This window comes from Ptychodera flava, chromosome 7, assembly GCF_041260155.1.
Source record: "Ptychodera flava strain L36383 chromosome 7, AS_Pfla_20210202, whole genome shotgun sequence".
Taxonomy (NCBI): domain Eukaryota; kingdom Metazoa; phylum Hemichordata; class Enteropneusta; family Ptychoderidae; genus Ptychodera; species Ptychodera flava.
In genome coordinates, this window is record NC_091934.1 from 964,988 (window position 1) to 985,677 (window position 20,690).

Genomic DNA, 20,690 nt, shown 5'->3' on the forward strand with positions numbered 1-20,690 from the left:
ATCACCCAGTGTACCATTATTTATCATAGGCAGTTACAGTAGCGCACAGTTCTTTAATTTCAAACATAATTCACTGGTGCTTATTTATTTTATATATTATAATGAACAACGTATTAATATTCATGTTATAATAATTTATTTTGATTTCTTTGCCTCATTCCAGGAAGAATAATGAAGACAAATTATTTCTGATTGTTTAAGTAAAGTAAAATTATGACCATGTAGTGGTGCATTATTTTTTGTGTGACCTGGCCTGGCCATAAACTTTATGATTAGCTAGATCTCCCCTTTCCATGGTAGCAACGGCTAAATTTGAACATGGTGCCTGTATACCTTTAAACATTTTTTAAACCCAGCAGGCCAAGACAAGGGGGAAATATTACAAGTTAAATGTTTCATGTTTAATACTGCCCAGGGCTCGAAATTAACTTTTTTCCCTGGTAGTCCACTTGGGCTACCATTTTCTGAAGTTGGTAGCCCAGTGACAGTGGATTGTAGCCCGTGCATATTTTAGATCAGGGGTATTTTTTTCGTTAACCAGACAAAAAAAAGGCTATTTTTCAAGATTCTGCCTATGAAGTGAATTTTCTAGTCTTTTGATGTGTATACTTGCACACCTTTGATACCCAAGGAAACAGGTATAATGGACGACAGTGGGACTCCAAAGTTTTGTGACCCATTAACAACCCGTTCAACCCTCAGAGTTGTATGCAAATTTTAAAAGTCGCCATGACAACCTGACAACAACATGGCCTTTTCAGCACTAAGACATAGTGTAGCAGGGCTACAAATAGGCCATGGCCCTTCTGTCAGGAGGAGGCATAATTTCTGTGTCATTGTGATTGATACATTATTATCAAAATGCTACGAGAATGCGTTTTTATTGGCCATCGTTTCCTGTGTCTGTCATTCAAGTATGCCAGTTCAGATATTGAAACTTTGTTGCAAAGTTCCACCGCACGGCCGGTTGTCTTCGTAATTTCCAGAACAAAGTCATATTATGGCAAATTTTTGTGCCCAGCCTGGTTTGACTGCATTTATCTAGCTCGTCCCAAAGTGACGGACGCATCTTTCAACCTTTCAGCTTGGTGAAAAAAGTATTATTGATTCGCCAAAGGCCTGTGGATTCGCATATTTTTGCACAAGTGCTACATTGACATAGAAAAAATTTCGACTCACCCTAGCCCTCTCGATTGTTGAATAAAACCACGGTCCATGAGTTCTCGAAAACTGTAGTGTAGCATTCCAAAGTCTTTCACCCTGTTTTTTTCAAAGTTTGGAGAAGGGCGGCATTTCCATCTGAATGATTGAACGACGTGAAACGCAAAATTCTATCGCATATCTTCCGGCAATATGTACAGTACCGTCAGTAGAAATACTGTATACGCTGCAGTGCTGAGTTACGTAAGCTTATAAGCTTATACTCCACAAAATGGCTACAGGCGGCGTGAACTTTCTGAAAGGATTTCCTAAACGTCCTTCTTGGTACCTTAGACACTCACATGTGATATACTGAAAAGTATTCTCTGCAGTAATTCCAGTTTCTGTCAACATTCCAATGACACGATAGCGCGAGATCGGAGACGTTCTAATGTCACGCCACGCACTCCCAATAGCGCATGCTCTGGGATTCGCGTCGCGTCTCTGAAGGGCGCGCGCGTGTTCCAACAAAGAAGAACGCGAATCGCAGGGTCTCTGCGAGATTACACTGCCAGGGCGAAACATGCGAAATGCAGAAAAATGTTTATTCTGCAATGCCAATATGACGCTTACGAAGTAAGTCTGAATAAGTTTTAAATTATACAACAGAATGAATCCATTGTACATTGGTACATTGATACGTTTATGAAAGAATTAGTACAGGATACGTTATGTTAGAGTTGGGTTGGGGGTGGGGAATATTCGTTCGGTGGTCGCAGCATAGCACTGCAGAGAGAGAGAGAGAGAGAGAGAGAGAGAGAGAGAGAGAGAGATTGTTAATTTATATCGGAAATCTTTTCATAGTCGTGACTTTTGATGGAAGAAAACTAAAAACAAAATTAAATTGAACCGATTGAACGTGTATCCGTAAAGTTCGCACAAAAGTTAAAAGTCTAGGCCTGCTGGTATCGCGTAAACTGCTTAGTGTCACTTTTCCGACAAGCATTTAATTACCCCTTGGCTTAATGATATCCCCCTCTCTCCGTACAGTATAATGCATAATTCTGCGCTGCACGTAAAACAATTGGAAGTCACCCCTATTGACAAAATTAAAATATACAACACTTCTTTTTCAGAATTCCTACACAGCTTCAATGAACTGTTATTAGATTTCTATATAATACTTATAGCCCCTAAACTTGTAATAATAATAATAATAATAATAATAATAATAAAAACCATAACGTTTACAATAGGGTTTCGCACCAATGGTATCGAAACCCTAATAATAATAAAAAACGGAACGATTACTAGAGGGTTTCGGACCCGTGGTCTCGAAACCCTCATAAAAAACGGAACGATTACTAGAGGGTTTCGGACCCGTGGTCTCGAAACCCTAATTAAGTTGAAATCCGGAATTTTGAATTTTTGGGGCAACTTTGCGAAACTGTCAGTTTTACTGGGATATCTTTCATTTTGTATTTTAAAAATTTTTTTGGTAATTTTATACTTTCTGGAACTAAGAGTATATAATGTGGTGATTTAGTAAGCATTTGATATGGTAAACTGTATTTGGTGTTGAAATGCGGTAAAAAAATCCTGGCAGATTTTGAAAAAATTCCAAACAAATGCCAATAAAAAATTCAGCCAGAGAAGGTTTGACAAAGAGGAAAGGTGGGAGAGTGGGGAAAAAAGAATGTACAATGGATTGGATAAAAAAGATAATGTACCTCATCGATCTTCCAGACACCAACCCTTATCAAATGGTCCACCCCTGTGTATTTTTGTGCGCAATTAACCATGCAGTGTATTTTAGTTTAAGATGTCAAGTTAGGTAAGGATTTGAAAGGAATAGTCAAGTTCTCCACAGTTTAACTTTATCTCTTGTGTCATCATCCTTGTGTAATTGGTTAAGTTTGTAAATTGTTCCAGATGTGGATGCACCAGCTGTTCTGGAAGAAAACAATGTTTACTTTTCCCTGTAGAGTTTCTGAGTTGATGATTGTATGTTGAAATTTCTCCATGTATCTGGTGTATGGGCAAAGTGTAAACATTGGTTGCATGTTATGTATTTCAGTCTATGTCAAATATTGTAAATGAAAAATCAAGAACAGTTTACTGTGAGCTTGTAATATTTGTCAATACATATACTGCCTTGCAGATTGATTGTCTTAAAGATTATCACAGAAGTAGAAAAGGAAAAGAAACTAATCAAAGTGCCGTAACATATTCACTCTCAGTGCCTGTATAGGCCTATACTTAACTATTTTATCATTACATTCAGCTGTTGCTATATCTTTATCACTCTCCATGGGCCAAGGCACACTTTGGGTCAATGTCATCACTCTGTGCCAGTCTGTGTATGTCAGTCTGTCTGTATATGTATGTCCAGGTTTCATACAATTGTTGACTTGTTTTGATAACTATATGGGAGTGAACAGTGATGTTGTCACTATTTTTTCCATTTTTGGTTAAAAAATGTGTTTCTCAAAAAGTACTGGTCCAACAGCTTTGAAATTTGGTATACAGGTTTCTATAGATGAACTAAATTTAATCTTTTGAAATTGTGATGAAATCTGCAGGTTTTATTTTTGGGGCAATTGTTGCCATTTTTGGTTAGAAAATTTTATTCTCCAAAAAACTACTCATCAGATAGCTTTGGTTGACATGTTCTTAGGGATGATCCGATGTGATATATTCAAAGTACGATGAAATCTTCTATTGTGTATTTTTGCATCTATTTTAGCCACTTTTTTCTGGCCACTGCATTGAGCTATCAAAGATTTCCACCTTCTTCATCCTCATGTGTCAAAAATAGTTATTCTCTACATAAACACAGAGGAGCTATATCAGCCGCTTGGTCACTTGTTTATAATTGCTCCAATGACTGACACTTTTCCCTGAAAATTGCATAAATATAGTTTGAAAACACAAATATCTGAGAGAACTCCTTGATCCTCATGATAGCAATAGCACATTGCCATGACGCTGTTTTGACAAGCTAGGTGGTTCTTGTTAAGATCAGCTACAATCAAGCTAGGGGGTCTTGACTATATAAGGAATTCAGCATCGTGACCTCGATCTCTAGCTGGGCTTGCTTGCAGACGATCTGAGAGTTGTATGAGATGCCTTCTGGGGAAATTTAAGGCAAATTACTACTTTGAAAGTCAGGGATATAGTGTTTCAACAAAATTGTGGGGTTGATGATAATTTTAGGTAAAGTCATGAACTTCCAGTACACCAAATACACGTGCAGTCAATTCTGTTTGATGCCATTGCCCGGGCTAATAAAATGACTGAAAATTTGATTCTCCGTACTTCACTGGACTAGATTTATTTACATGTAAATGTTTCATTTCAATTTGGTGGTCAATAAAATTTGCTTTGTGAAAAGTTAGTTGTTCTTTTTACAAGCCTTCCGCTTCCGAAATCATTGTCTGGTTATCGGGATCGTATGCGGCCCGGCATTTGATTTTTGTCCCCAAGGCTGCAGGACCCAGTGGACGCACACAGCCCTTTGCTCATACCATGAACAGTAGACTGTAACAGACTAACTGATTTTCCAATAGTGTTTACATTGTGACGAAAAAAGTAGACTAAATTTTTAATTAAATGTTTCATTGTCTCAATAGAGAAGCAATAACTGTATTGGCTATCAAGTATGTAATTTGGTAGCTAAAAAATAGTCTGTCTGTGGACGCTGGACTTACAATTCTAGCCCTGATTTTAGTGCATCCATGTGACCCATGTACGGTATTTTTGCGGGACATTTTGTTGCTAATTTTGCATCAAAAGACGCAAGAACGCACTCTGGACTAAACACTGACATATCTGATGATTCAGGCTTCTTGCTGTATATGTTTGTGTTTGGAAATTTCCCCATTCGTCTTTGACACTGCAATGCTTGTTTAACTTGGTGGCAGTTTGGGACATACCATTATCATGTAGGTGTTGCAGCTTCATTAACAGTGGAAGCTGAGGAATGCCCATTATGTTAATTAGATATATTTAAAATTAGGATGAAATCTGCAATTTTGTAATTTGGGGGCAATTTTTCTCAATTTTGGTCAAAAAAATTGTTTCTCAAAATTTACCAGTCTGATTGCTTTGATATTTTAATAGTAAACTGGTTCTTAGGGTTTTGTTAATAACATATATTGAAATTAAGTTGAAATCCGGAATTTTGAATTTTGGGGGCAACTTTGTGAAACTGTCAGTTTTACTGGGATATCTTTCATTTTGTATTTTTAAGATTTTTAGTCCCCACGGACACCGTCCGGGGGGACATAGGTTTTGTCATGTCCTATCCATGCGTCCGTCTGTCCATCCATGCGTCCGTCCGTTCACGCAGATATCTCAGAGACGCGCGCCTGGAGTGATTTCATTCAAACTTGGTACAAGGATAGTACCCTACCTCATACAGATGCACGTCAATTTGTTTCACAATGGGATCAAATTTGGCCATGTTAGAGGACTTTTTAGTTTTCACCTCCATAGACTCCCATGTATAAGGCAGTCCATAGACTCCCATGTATGAGGCAGTCCATAGACTCCCATGTATAAGGAAGTCCATAGACTCCCATGTATAAGGCAGTCCATAGACTCCCATGTATAAGGCAGTCCATAGACTCCCATGTATAAGGCAGTCCATAGACTCCCATGTATAAGGCCAAGAAAAATAAAAATTTAGTTTCTCATCGTATTCATATTGCAAAAAGGATGCAGTGACACAGTTTTTAGTCCCAACAGATAAAGTCCAGGGGGCTTATAGATTGGGTCATGTCCGTCCATGAGTCCATCCGTTCACGCAGATATCTCAGACACTTTCACAAAATGTCACATGACCTTGGTGACCTTTGACCTCAAATGTACATATTTGTGCATAACTCAGTAACCACAAGTGCTACACCCTTCATATATGGTATGATGGGACACCTTATGACGCCACATATTGTACCTCATTAATTATGTGCATATCTAATTTTGAGCGAGCCAATAGAGCTAGATGTCTGATATTTGGTATATAGGGATAACTTAGCAATACAATTTTTTTGACAAAATGTCGGGTGACCTCAATGACCTTTGACCTCAAATATACATATTTGTGCATAACTCAGTAACCACAAGTGCTACACCCTTCATATTTGGTATGATGTGACACCTTATGACGCCACATATTGTACCTCATTAATTATGTGCATATCTAATTTTGAGCTGGCCAAAAGAGCCAGATGTATGATTTTTTGTATATAGGGTTAGACTATAGGATAGAAATTTTTTGACAAAATGTCATGTGACCTCGATAACCTTTTACCTAAAATACATGATTATGTCAATAAATAAGTAACCACAAGTGCTATGTCCTTTATATTTAGTAGGATGGGAGACCTTATGACAACACATGCTTTACCTCATTAATTATGTATAATATAATTGTGGGCAAGCCAATAGAGCTAGAGGTCTGAATTCGGCATATATGGATTAATTAGCGATACAATTTTTTTTTTCAAAATGTCACGTGACCTTGATGACCTTTGACCCTGATTGTGCATATATATGCATAACTCAGTAACCACAAGTTCTTTACGCTTCAATTTCGATAGGATAATAGACCTTAAGGTGTCACATCTTGTACCTCTTTTATTATGCGCATATGTATTTCTTGGCTGGCCAATACAGCTAGAGGTCTGATCTTTTTTCCCGATTTAGAACAATAACTTAGACATGCCTCTTGTTTCAAATTGGGAACAATGACATAGACCTATGTGTCCATAGATCTGAACATATACACTCCAGTGATACTTCTTAATGACCACATTTCCCTGCCCTATCAAGACTAATACTCCTATTACAAGTGGGGACTATGTCATTGTCAATGACTTGTTTTTGGTAATTTTATACCGACTTGAACTAAGAGAATATAATGTGGTGATTTAGTAAGCATTTGATGTGTTAAACTGTATTTGGTGTTGAAATGCGGTAAAAAAATCCTGGCAGATTTTGAAAAAATTCCAAACAAATGCCAATAAAAAATTCAGCCAGAGAAGGTTTGACAAAAAGAAAAGGTGGGAAAGTGGGGAAAAAAGAATGTACAATGGATTGAATAAAAAAGATAATGTACCTCATCGATCTTCCAGACACCATCCCTTATCAAATGGTCCACCCGATGTATTTTTGCACGCAATTAACCATGCAGTGTATTTTAGTTTAAGATGTCAAGTTAGGTAAGGATTTGAAAGGAATAGTCAAGTTCACCACAGTTTAACTTTATCTCTTGTGTCATCATCCTTGTGTAATTGGTTAAGTTTGTAAGTTGTTCCAGATGTGGATGCACCAGCTGTTCTGGAAGAAAACAATGTTTACTTTTCCTGTAGGCTTTCTGAGTTGATGATTGTATGTTGAAATTTCTCCATGTATCTGGTGTATGGGCAAAGTGTAAACATTGGTTGCATGTTATGTATTTCAGTCTATGTCAAATATTGTAAATGAAAAATCAAGAACACTTTACTGTGTGCTTGTAAAAGATAACATATTTGTCAATACATAAACTGCCTTGCAGATTGATTGTCTTAAAGATTATCACAGAAGTAGATAAGGAAAACAAACTAATCAAATTGCTTTAACGTATTAACTCTCAGTGCCTGTATAGGCCTATACTTAACTATTTTATCATTACATTCAGTTGTTTGTTATATCTTTATCACTCTCCATGGGCCAAGGCACACTTAGGGTCAATGTCATCACTCTGTGCCAGTCTGTGTATGTCAGTCTGTCTATATATGTATGTCCATGTTTCATACAATTGTTGACTTGTTTTGATAACTATATGGGAGCGAACAGTGATGTTGTCACTATTTTTACATATTACCTTGTCTTCGATTGTGCAACCATAGACTGTAGAGAGACAAAATATTGTCTACATTAAAGGTATACAGTCACCTGTAATCTAAATATGTCCATGTATGGTCAAAGGGGCGTTCCTTGGTATTCAAAATGCCCATGTGAGGGCGCTGTTTTTAAAAAGCGGCCACCCGCTTAAAATCTGTGATTGGTTAGATTTTCTCTTTCCTTGGTAACTGTGGCAAAATTGGAACAGGTGACAGTATACCTTTAATTTTATGCATTACACTATTATAAGGGACACCTTGAGTTTGGTATGGCTGATTTTATCACTAGTTATGATGATGCTTGGTATTATGTAAGTGTGTGTGATCAACAGTTGCAACAGTTGCCAACCTTTTAATACTTCAATGGACAGTGCATCAAAAATTTTTCAAATGCTCTTGACTATGAATATCACAAGCTCAAGGTCCATAAAAGCTATTAAATATTATATTACCATGCCCTGCCCGTCGCATTTTGATTGGTCGAGCAGATCACGAAGCATGTGACTTACCACATATACACAGTAATGGTTTGTTTACATGCCAGTGAATATGAATAATAAGATTAACAACTCAAAGTATCGTAACTTTACAGCTCAAACGTAAATCATGATCAAACACAAAATAAAATGGAGCGCTTGTAGGTCAAGTTGAGATACTTTTTATGAAAGCATCTCCGGATTTGCCAATTTTTTACAGCACGCGTGACAGTGCGTCACGTATTGCTCCGTTTCTGGGGCCCAGTTGTCGTTCGCTCCTGAAATTTTCAGAAATTTTGACGGTTTTCTTTGGTTCGCTGATAATATAATGGAAATAACAGACTCCGCTCTGACCATTAACATTTATTTGCGGGTGCGGGCTTGAGGAAAGCCAAATTAACGGGCTCGGCAAGCCTCGCCTGTTAATTTTGGGCTTTCCTCTCGCCCTTGCCCACAAATAAACATTAATGGTCAGCGTGTCGCCCGTTATTTCTATATTGTGTATACACTCACTCTGGCTTGCCACGTGTAACCAAATGTGAGCACAGTGTCATTTTGACGCTATTTTTAGCTCCTCAGTTTTATATACTGAGGAGCAGTTAGAATTGAAAACTAGAAATGGCGGCGTCAACTTTTACTTCCTTCTTTCAAGACTTCCTTCTTTCAAGATTTGGCCAACCAACTTCCGTCTGTGTGTCCATGTGTCATGTGATAAAGGCGTCAACTTTAACTTCCTTCTGTCAAGACTTCCTTCTGTCAAGATTTGACCAACTAGCTTCCGTAGATGTGTATCTGCGATTTTTACAACATTAACACACCAGGGCTTATGTTTCTCTGTCTGGCGTACAGTGGAGTGGCCCTGGTGTGATGTGTAACTGAGAGGTGTAGCTGATTAAAGATATAAACAAGACCACATCAAGCCCAGCTGTTAATGTCGTAAAAATCGCTGATACACAATACCTTGGCTAATTAAGTTTTGCAACTTGATCGGATTTCACTCTAACTGGCTGTCAACTTCAATGTATTTTTGGTACATAAAGAAAACCATGGGAGCAAAGTTTTTCGACAAAATGTCACATGACCAGCCACTTCCTGTGTTAATTATGCACATACCTAATTCTGGGCTTAATAATAGAGCTATAGTTCTGATTTTTGGTATGTAGGGATAACTATGGGATGCAATTTTTTTGACAAAATATCACTTGACCTTGATGACCTTTGACCCCAAATATACATATATGTCCATAACTAAGTAACCACAAGGGCTACACCCTTCATATTTTGTATGATGGGAAACCTTATGACGTCACAACCTCTACCTCATTAATACATATCTAATTTTGGGCAAGCCAATAGAGCTTGAGGTCTGATTTTTGGTATATAGGGATAACTATGGGATACAATTTTTTTGAGAAAATGTCACGTGACCTCAATTACCTTTGACCTCAAATATAGATATTTCTTCATAACTCAGTAATCACAAGAGCTACACCCTTCATATTTGGTATGATTGGACACCTAATGATGATGCATCCTGTACCTCATTAATTATGCATGTATCTAATTTTGGGCCAGTCAATAGAGCTGGAAGTCTGATTTTCGGTATATAGGGATAACTATGAGATACAATTGGTTTTGACAAAATATTATGTGACCTGGCTGACATTTGAACCCAAATATACATATATGGCCATAACTCAATAACCACAAGTGCTACACCCTTCACATTTGATATGATGGGAGACCGTATGGTGCCATATCCTGTACCTTATTAATTATGCACATATCTAATTCTGGGCAAGCCAATAGAGCTAGAGGTCTGATTTTTGGTATATAGGGATAACTATGGGATACAATTTTTTTGACAAAATGTCACATGACTTCGATGACCTTTGAGCTCGATTTCACAAATACTACTGTAGCCTTTCATCTTTTGTGCATATTTATTTCTCTATTGCGCCTGTGCAGACAGAAAGATGGTAAACATTTTGCAGAATTACTTAATCATCTCAGAGTTGGCCAATATACACAAGATATAAACCTACTTCAGCAAAAGGCTGATGAATTTTCTGGTCAAGCAGATCAATGTGAAAATGCAATTTACTTGTATACCACAAATTTAAATGTTGAAAAACACAATGAAGCAATTTTCACTAGAGTGCTGACAGAGAAATTACAGTGGCTCTCCTGCATTCCAATGCAGTAAATGGCGCTTACTCACTTTACTAGTCGCCTAATAATAAACCGCCACATACTCCATCAGGATAGATTGGTGTTAATGTATGCAACTTATTTATATATTAATGCGCCAAATCATGCCGTATATACAATTAAATGTATCTAACACAAATCTTGTGTATCCCGTATCCCAACCCCATGCCTCCAAGTCAATTACTGCTTACCAACAACCAACTACTTCAACTGGCCTCACACTTGAGGAGCTTCAGTGTCCTTGATGCTATTTTTTACAATTTTCCATGTCCTGAACAATAACTCAGACATGTATCAAGCAAATTTATTCAAAGTTGGTACAAGGACATTGACTTATAGTATACATATGTGCGTCGATTTGTTTCTCGATATTGTCCGATATGGCCACATGGTGGCCTGGTCATGTCCGTGGATCTGTGCATGCGTGTGTCAGTCTGTTCACGCAGATATCTCAGAGATGCCTGAATCGATTTCATTCAAACTTGGTAAAAGGATTACTTCATATGTTATACAGATGCACGTTGATTTGTTTTCTGATACAATCCAATATGGCCGCCAGGCATCCATATTATATTTTTATGTACAGAGCCATAACTCAGACATGTTTCCACCAGTATCATTCAAAGTTGGTACAAGGACATTGACCTATTTCGTACATGCTTGTCAATTTGTTTCACGTCATGTTGCAGTATCATGTCAATTATTGAAGTTTCGTAATTAGGCTGATATGTCAAGAAATACTGCATCAAATTTCACGAAACTTTGTACAGATGTTAAGCTCACATTGCTTTAACATTGAAAAAGACATTTATCAGTGTCATTTTAATTAATTTGTAGTTGCATATGTAATGAACTTTCCTTGTTAGAGTGATATATCCACAAATACAACGTCAAATTTGATGAAACTTGGTACAGATGTTTATCTCATAGTGTTGTAAATACTGCATCAAACTTTATGAAATATGGTACTGGTGATAATCTTTTAGTGTCAGGATAGTATGAAAAAATGTTTTGCAACATCTTGTCAATTAATTCCCAGTTGACTCATTTAATGACCTTTAGGATGGTGGCCTACATTTGTTTTATGTTTTCATCACCATGGAACTCATTCCTGGCCATTGAGTGCCCTCTGTATCAAAGTACTTTTATCATAGAAATAATGAAGAGGACTCTATCCTCTCTGAGGACCTGTAATCAAAGTACCCATTAACAAGTGGGGACTGTGTCATCAGTGATGACTCGTTTTAAATAAAAATTCTTCTTCAAAACCATTGGCCCTTATAATTGCTTTCAAACTAGAGTTAGATATTTGCAAGGGTGTTACCCTTCTAATTTTTTGAAATTTTGACAAAGTAAGAAAAATTACCATTTTGGGGCAATTTTTGTCATTTTTGGTCAAGAAATCTTAAAAAGTCTATTTTCTATAAAACCACTGGACAGACAGCTTTTATATTTGGTACACAGATGCCCAGGGATGACAGTAGTTGAATATGTAGAAATTGTCCTGAAATATGCAAATTTGTATTTTTAAGAATTTTTGGTCAAGAAAACTTGTATTTCTGAGACAATTTTGTTATTTTTGATCAAGGAAACTTGTTCTCAAAAACTTCTTCTCTGATAGCTTTGTAATTTGGTGTAAAAGTCCCGAGGGATGTTCATAGATAAATTTTCTGCTCAACTCAAAGCTCTTGGAAACCCCCAAATTTGTATATTTTAGGTAATTTTTACGCTCCCATATATGCATATGTATATATGCAAATGGGAGGTATTCGTAAGTGGCAAAATGGCGTCTGTGTGTATATATGTAAGTATGTATGTATGTCTGTTAGTCCGTCCACATCAAAAACTCCTAAACCGTAGCACCTACTGTCTTAGCATTTGGTGTACAGGTGCACCTAGGGGTGGAGATGTGAATTTGTTCAAATGAACATGTCAGTGCCAAAAATATGCAAATGAGGGGGAAAAAAGGAAAAATCCTGCAAATGGCTAAAGCTCAGTAAGCATTGGTCAGATTTGGTTGAAACTTGGTATGCAGATTTCTTTAGGTATTGTAAATTAGGTGTGCAAAAATTGGGATGAAATTTGCATGTTTGTATTTTTAGGGTATTTTTTCCGTTTTTTGTCAAAAAATCTTGTTCTCTGAAATCGCTCGTCTGATTGCTATGAAACTTAATATTCATGTTCCTCAGAATGAACTCAGTCATGCATGTACAAATTGAATTGATATTGTCATATTTGTAATTTTGGGCAATTTTCCCAATTTTTGATGAAAAATTTTTTAATCCAAAAACTGCTGATTTGATAGCTTTGATACATGTATTTGGTATACAGGTATCTAAGATTAATCTCAATATAATGTATTGAAGGTATGTTGAAACTGGCAATATTTTTTTTATTTTTGGGGCAATTTTTGTCTTTTTTGGTCAAAAAATTTTTCTCCTAAAACTTCTGATCTGGTAGCTTTGATATCTAGTGTACAGGTTCCCAGGGTTTATGTTAATTAGATATATTTAAAATTAGGATGAAATCTGCAATTTTGTATTTTGGGGGCAATTTTTAGTCCTTTGGGCCTTTGGCCCAAAGTACTAATGTGATGACGCGGCCTCTGTTGTTGCATACAGTGGGCCGTATGCTGTGGACGCAGGTATCTCGGAAACGCTTCAGTAACTTTTTCTGAAATTTGGTCTGGTGGTCATTTTGGCATGTATCTCAAACGGTCTTTTTTCTTTTTTTGATTGAATCATTTTAAAGTCACTTTTGTAGCTTTTTTGTGAAAACCACTATTTTCAATTTTTCCTCAAAACCATTGATTTGATTATTGTGATATTTGGCATGGGTGTTCGTATAGTTGAAATGCCGTCAGAAATGTTCAAAATTTGGTGGTACATGCCTTGTATTATTTTTAAACAATATTTTTATCCATTTTTATTTTATATTTACTTGATTTTGACTCGCTTTCGTTAAAGCTACCGTCTGCGCATGCGCACAACTCTAGGACAAAATCTGAGTTGAGAATCGAATCGGACGCCATCTTGTTTCTCGGTGTGGGCACATTTTTTACTTTGTGAACGTTTCACTGTGCGTTTCAATATATTCTATAGTTATGACGTTGACAGTGATGCACTTTTGCGGCTGTCGTGTATTTTTTGGTACGAAAGGCGCCTTTGATCGACTGAAGAATGATGGTACCGGCAGGCATATCAGTTCTACTGAGGAAGTAATCCACTGGCCCGCATAGGTCAGGGACTCACTTAAGGGAGAACCACTTGATTTGTGGGGGGGGGGGTATGGAGGATTTTGAGAAAAAAAAAATTGTCACCAGGTGAAATAAAAGAAAAAAATAAGCCTGTAATGGCTTGAGAAAAAAAATTCTCATAACAGACAGAAATAAAAAAGGAATTGTCATAATGCAGTTGAAATGAGCAAAATTTTGGAAACTTCATTCTCATGTGTTCTTTGCTAGCATGCTGCCAAAGGCAGCACAAATGTTTTTACCACAAGCAATTCTCATGTGTTTTTTTTCCCAGCACTTATGATATAAGCATTCACTACTTTACACCTCAGTGCACTCGATGTTTTCCTTCCCTTTTCTGACCCAAGAAATCATGTTTCAGGATTTCTGTTGCAATATCTCAATGGTACAGGCAATATCTAGATGGGACTATTTGACTTCTGTACATTGTGAAAATTTAAAACACAAGACAGGAGTCAATAAACTAGTGTAAAAACCAATATATTATTCTCTCAACATAAATATGTTAGAAAGATTACAAGTTGTCAAAGAAAATTGAGGAACAACAAATATAATGAAATACAATGTGTGAGCCTTGTTTCTCTGACCACAAAAGATAACATCTCCCCTGAGAACTTAAAAGGAATTGACTGTTATAAAGAAAAGCAGGTATAGTACTGATCACTGTTGATTTGCCAAAAAAGTGTTCTATAATTTAAAGTTGTATATATACTAGACTTTCCATTTTGTTTTCATTCGTTGGAATGTAAAATGAATATATAAAACCATCCTGTGATATTTGAAACACTGGCTTAAATTTGAAAAATTGCACTGCTACTCCATTTGATAAAAAAAATTGATGCAGGTGTGACAGTTGAAATTAAAAAATGCTGTCTCTCTGACAAAAAAAGTTCCCATACCCACTTCCTGCATACCCCCCCCCCCCGAAATCAAATGGGTCTCCCCTTAATATGCGCATGCGCATATAACAAGTTACCGTTGTTTTGCAAGGACCAGCTCCTGGCAAGGACTTTGAAAAATCAAACCGACGCTGTCTTGTTTCTCGGTCTTGTGCGAATTTTGACGTTTTGAAGCTTTTAGCGTTTATTTGATGATATTTTGTAAATATGAAGTTCACAGTGATTGTATTTTTGTTGCTGTCATGTATTTTTTTGGCACGAAACGCTCCTTCGTTACCGGCGAATCCATTGCTTTAGCGAGGCAATCCCACCGGCGGCCCGTTAGTAATAGCTGGGTGAGAGCGAGGGAATTCGCTCTGTCCTTCTACCTCCATATCATATAACAAACTAGCATCGTTTTATGTTGATGTACTGTCCTTTCGACACAGCGATAACTTTAAGTTTTCTGTTGCTTATTTTGGGTAATTTCGACAGTTGTGCATTGATTTTGACATCATTGTTGAAAACAGTGTGTGCTTTCGACTGTCGACAGTCCTCGTGCCTTCTTTTGACCGGATCCGGAGTCACTTGCGGTAGTAATCCAACGTAGGCGATCGAGCGCCGAAGGCGCAAGGTCGAGTGCCGAAGGCACGAGCTTGTATAAATACGGTACCGAAAGCTATGCGAGACCAAGCAGTACAAGCGACTGGCGAGAGTCTATGTGTGCTTTTGTTGACCGATTTACGCGCACTTCAGAATCACGGCATAATCCGACATGGTAATTTGGCATGATCATCAGATCATACATGATCCGAGATTGCACTTTAGCAAGGTCACGATAACTAATGTTGTTTGTTTCACTGTCGTTTAATACCTATATTTCCACTAAAAGACCATTAGAATTTCCTCCTGGCTACTTTGAAATCGTGCACTGGCATGCATGTAGTTGTCAACATCACTATGCTTGAATGTAGTAGACTCTTACTATGAATATATCGACTGTCACTGCATATTGCATATGTGTGCAAGTCACTCCATATCATATCAAAAAATGTAGTATTGCGATGTTTGAGCTGCCAAAAGCCAGAATTTACAGTTTATGAGAAAGTTATCTTGCATGTAAAACTCAGTTCTACTGTGAACAAAATGCAAGCTATAGGGCCTATGTTGCGTAAGGGGAGAACCATTTGATTTTTTGGGGGGGTATGGAGGAAATGGGTATGGGAGCAAATTTTTTTTTCCTGTCACAGTGACAGCAATTTTTTTTTTCTACTGTCAGAGCTGCATCAATTTTTTTTTTTCAAATGGAGTAGCAATGCAAATTTTTTTTTCTTTGTCATCAAGTTTGTGATGCGTTGTATATAAGGGAGCCGTCATTATTTACGGCCTGGAACTCAGAAATTTCAAGTGACACACACACCCCCCCCCCCCCCCCCCCCCCCGGTCAACCATGATGAATTTGAGTAACTCCCCTCTCTAACTCTGAAATTTTGACTGATCCCCCCCACTTAGAAAAGTTAAATACAAATAAATGTATTTGTAAAATTTACAAAATACAGCAATTTAACAGTAAAGACCTTTGAAATCCTGATGTACTCTGCTAGACTATCATCAGTTATCTCATGATGGTTCAAAAAAGGTGAACCCATCAAAATGAAATTGCAAGTCACAATAAAATAAAGATATAAAAGCTCACGCAGTATCTAACCATATAGTATATTGTTTAATTTGGATGGGTATTATGACAAGGTTTTCACTAGGATATCTGACCGGGCAGAATTTGAAAGTACAGGGGAGAACACGTGAGAGGCTTAGGGGGAAAGTGTCACAGGGGCTTTCCCCTATCTTTCATGGAAAGTTTAAGATATTGATGTGTGCAATGGTGCAGTCTGGTGCAATCTGAGAGGTGTTTTTAATGTTTTTTTACTAAGTGAAACTGTTAGAACACCCTAAGTGAACTGTTAGAACACCCCAAGGGGGAGAGCACGAGAGGGGGTTTCCCCTCTCGTATTGGAAATTTTGGGAAATTGATGTGTTTAATGGTGCAATCTGAGAGGAGTTTCAGGTTATTTTGCATTTGGTAAAACTGTTTGAAAATGACATTGAACACTGCAATATTTTACATTTTATGCATGATCAGTGTTTGTGTCACAATATTCAACAACCAAACAATGACAATACAATTTGTGAAAAAGAGTTCTGTTTGCCAGAGACTGAAGATAAATAAATATACAGGAACCGAAAATTTGTGACCTTCTTGTGTCATTTCTCCAGCTGCCAGCTTCTAATGAAAAGCATGAATATGGTATGTTTAACTGTCAAAATGGTCATTGAAGTGAGGTAAATGAAAACATGTCTCTGTGATAATAAAGGATGAATTCACAACAGTTCAGTTTTGTCCTAGATCCTGTGAAAATTTTGAGAAATTGATGTGCGCCACGGTGCAGTGTAGTGCAATCCGATAGGTATTTTAAATTTGTCTTTTACCAGTAACACTGTTAGAAGAGCCAAGGGGGGGAGAGCACGAGAGGGGGTGCCCCCCTCTCGCATTGAAAATTTTGAGAAATGGATGTGTGCAATGGTGCAATCTGAGATGTGTTTCAATTTATTTCGCCAAAATAAATTGAGTAACCCGTCCCCTTTCTTCCTCTCCACATTTTGAGTAACGCCCCCTGAAGTTTTCAATTTTTTTAGTGACCCTCTCCCTTGTATTTCATTACATTTGTTGTTCCTCAATTTTCATTGTCAACTTGTACATCTTCCTAACATATTTATATTGAGAGAATACTATATTGATTTTAACACTAGTTTATTGACTCCTGTCTTGTGTTGTAAAATTTTCACAATTTACAGAAGTCAAAAAGTCCCCTTTAGATAGTGCCTATGCCATTGAGATATTGCAACAGAAATCCTGAAATATGATTTCTTGGGTCAGGAAAGGGAAGGAAAACATTGAGTGCACTGAGGTGTAAGTAGACCTATGTAGTGCATGCTTATATCTTAAGTGCTGGGAAAAAAACATAAGAATTGCTTGTGGTAAAAACATTTGCGCCGCCTATGGCGGCGCGCCGGCAAAGAATACATGAGAATAGGGTTTCCAAATTTTGCTAATTTCTGGTGCATTGTGACAATTTTTTTTTTCACTTCTGTCTGTTATGACAATTTTTTTTTCTCAGGCCATGGCAGGATCAATTTTTTTTTTCTTCTATCTCACCTGGCGACAAATTTTTTTTTTCTCAAAATCCTCCATACCCCCCCCCCCCCAGAAATCAAATGGTTCTCCCCTAACTATGGTGAATAACATAATATTTTGTACCTATCACCGTGTCAGAAAATCAGAAGGAAACAACCACTCAGACAAACTCTGGTCAGGATGATACTGTCCAATTTTAATATTTGTCTCTCGGCACACACTAGATACTCATGACTGTAAAACAACATTTCCATATAATTGTATATTCAGTTTTTATATTTAGTTTGCTTTTCACCATATTCTATGTCCTTCCCTGCACTACATAATTCAAAATTAAATATTGTTTTTGGCCTATACATACTTGAGGGGTAAGCTTATTTAGTCTCATACATTAAAGATGCCACTTGACCTTCAGAGTCAAAACTTTTTATCATTGTATTGTAGATAGGTGTACACTCCAATACTAAGTACAAGTGTGGTGAGTGTAACAAGCAAATGTTTTTTAGTCAATGGCCCAAATTTATTTTCTATTTGATGGACAATAAATACATGTGTAATCAATGCCAACAATCCAGTATAAGTAATTTGGTTTAGATTAGCCATTGTCCATTATATTGCAATAGTTTGTGGCTAAATTTTCTCCCCTTCTGTATCATATAAGTTCACCGTTTCCTGTTTTAGATATTGTTGATCCTATTGAGTTCCATCTCTTATTCTTGATTCACTTTCATATTAACTTTCATTTATGTCCAAACAATTTGACTTTTTGCCAAATTTCACATTTATGGCAAATAATAAACAGTAAGGAGGCACAAAGGACGTCGGTGCCCCCGGGCCCCATGTTCTCATTTTTGGTCAAAAAATTTATTTCTCAAAATTTACCAGTCTGATTGCTTTGATATTTAGTAAACCGGTCCTTAGGGTTTTTGTTAATAAGATATATTGAAATTAAGTTGAAATCCGGAATTTTGAATTTTTGGGGCAACTTTGCGAAACTTTCAGTTTTACTGGGATATCTTTCATTTTGTATTTTTAAGATTTTTTTTGGTAATTTTATACCTACTGGAAATAAGAGTATATAATGTGGTGATTTATTAAGCATTTGATATGGTAAACTGTATTTGGTGTTGAAATGCGGTAAAAAACTCCTGGCAGATTTTGAAAAAATTCCAAACAAATGCTCATAAAAAATTCAGCCAGAGAAGGTTTGACAAAAAGAAAAGGTGAGAGAGTGGGGAAAAAAGAATGTACAATGGATCGGATAAAAAAGATAATATACCTCATCGATCTTCCAGACACCATCGCTTATCAAATGTTCCACCCAGATATATTTTTGTGCACAATTAACCATGCAGTGTATTTTAGTTTAAGATGTCAAGTTAGGTAAGGATTTGAAAGGAATAGTCAAGTTCACCACAGTTTAACTTTATCTCTTGTGTCATCATCCTTGTGTAATTGGTTAAGTTTGTAAGTTGTTCCAGATGTGGATGTACCAGCTGTTCTGGAAGAAAACAATGTTTACTTTTCCCTGTAGGGTTTCTGAGTTGATGATTGTATGTTGAAATTTCTCCATGTATCTGGTGTATGGGCAAAGTGTAAACATTAGTTGCATGTTATGTATTTCAGTCTATGTCAAATATTGTAAATGAAAAATCAAGAACAGTTTACTGTGTGCTTGTAAAAGATAACATATTTGTTAATACATAAACTGCCTTGCAGATTGATTGTCTTAAATATTATTACAGAAGTAGAAAAGGAAAAGAAACTAATCAAATTGCTGTAACATATTCACTCTCAGTGCCTGTATAGGCCTATACTTAACTATTTTATCATTGCATTCAGCTGTTTGTTATATCTTTATCACTCTCCATGGGCCAAGGCACACTTGGCGTCAATGTCATCACTCTGTGCCAGTCTGTGTATGTCAGTCTGTCTGTATATGTATGTCCATGTTTCATACAATTGTTGACTTGTTTTAATAACTATATGGGAGCAAACAGTGATGTTGTCACTATTTTTATTTCAGTTTGTGACCTTAAATAACCTATTCCATCCCAGGATATATTGTGAGACAATGTTGAAGGCTGTGAACATAATTTTGTCATATTTGGTATCAATTTGTAGCAAAATTTGATCAAGAAAACAAAGCAGAGGGTAATCATAGTGGACCAAAATTTGCAACTTTTCCATGTAAGACACATAAGAACTGATAAGGAATTTGGATCCAGGATAATTCCACATGTCATATAATCACCCCTGCAGTTGATAGCATTTGACTATCAATTAACGTTAAGTGCTGTTTACACTCAAATGATCGCACTAATAGCATTAATTTAAAAATCCCCAAGGTTGTAAGTAGTTCACATATTTTAAAAGTTCCGTCAGCTGGCCATTGTAGCTCTTTACCAAGGGGTGGAACGTTTGATATAATACCTTTTCTTTATGTCAAGCCACCTCTGGCTGATTATCTTAGGACATTTGGTAGAAGTCTTCTACATTGGTAGAAGATTTTGTGCTTGTCTCATTGCTATAGAAGTTGACATGCATGTTCCTAAAGTTGACTTCCAGTACCTTACTTGCAGACCTTAATTGCCTTTGTCATTCTTGTTTTTCTGGTTTAAATATTTTTTGATTGGACCAATTTAAACTTAA

General features: G+C 36.8%; 1 protein-coding gene across 16 annotated transcripts in view; it reads left to right on the forward strand.

The window, feature by feature from the left end:
• The window catches only part of LOC139137831 (kinesin-like protein KIF1A), a 668,091-nt gene that overhangs the window by 438,173 nt on the left and 209,228 nt on the right, over positions 1–20,690 (forward strand). The gene's annotated exons all lie outside the window — the stretch shown is intronic.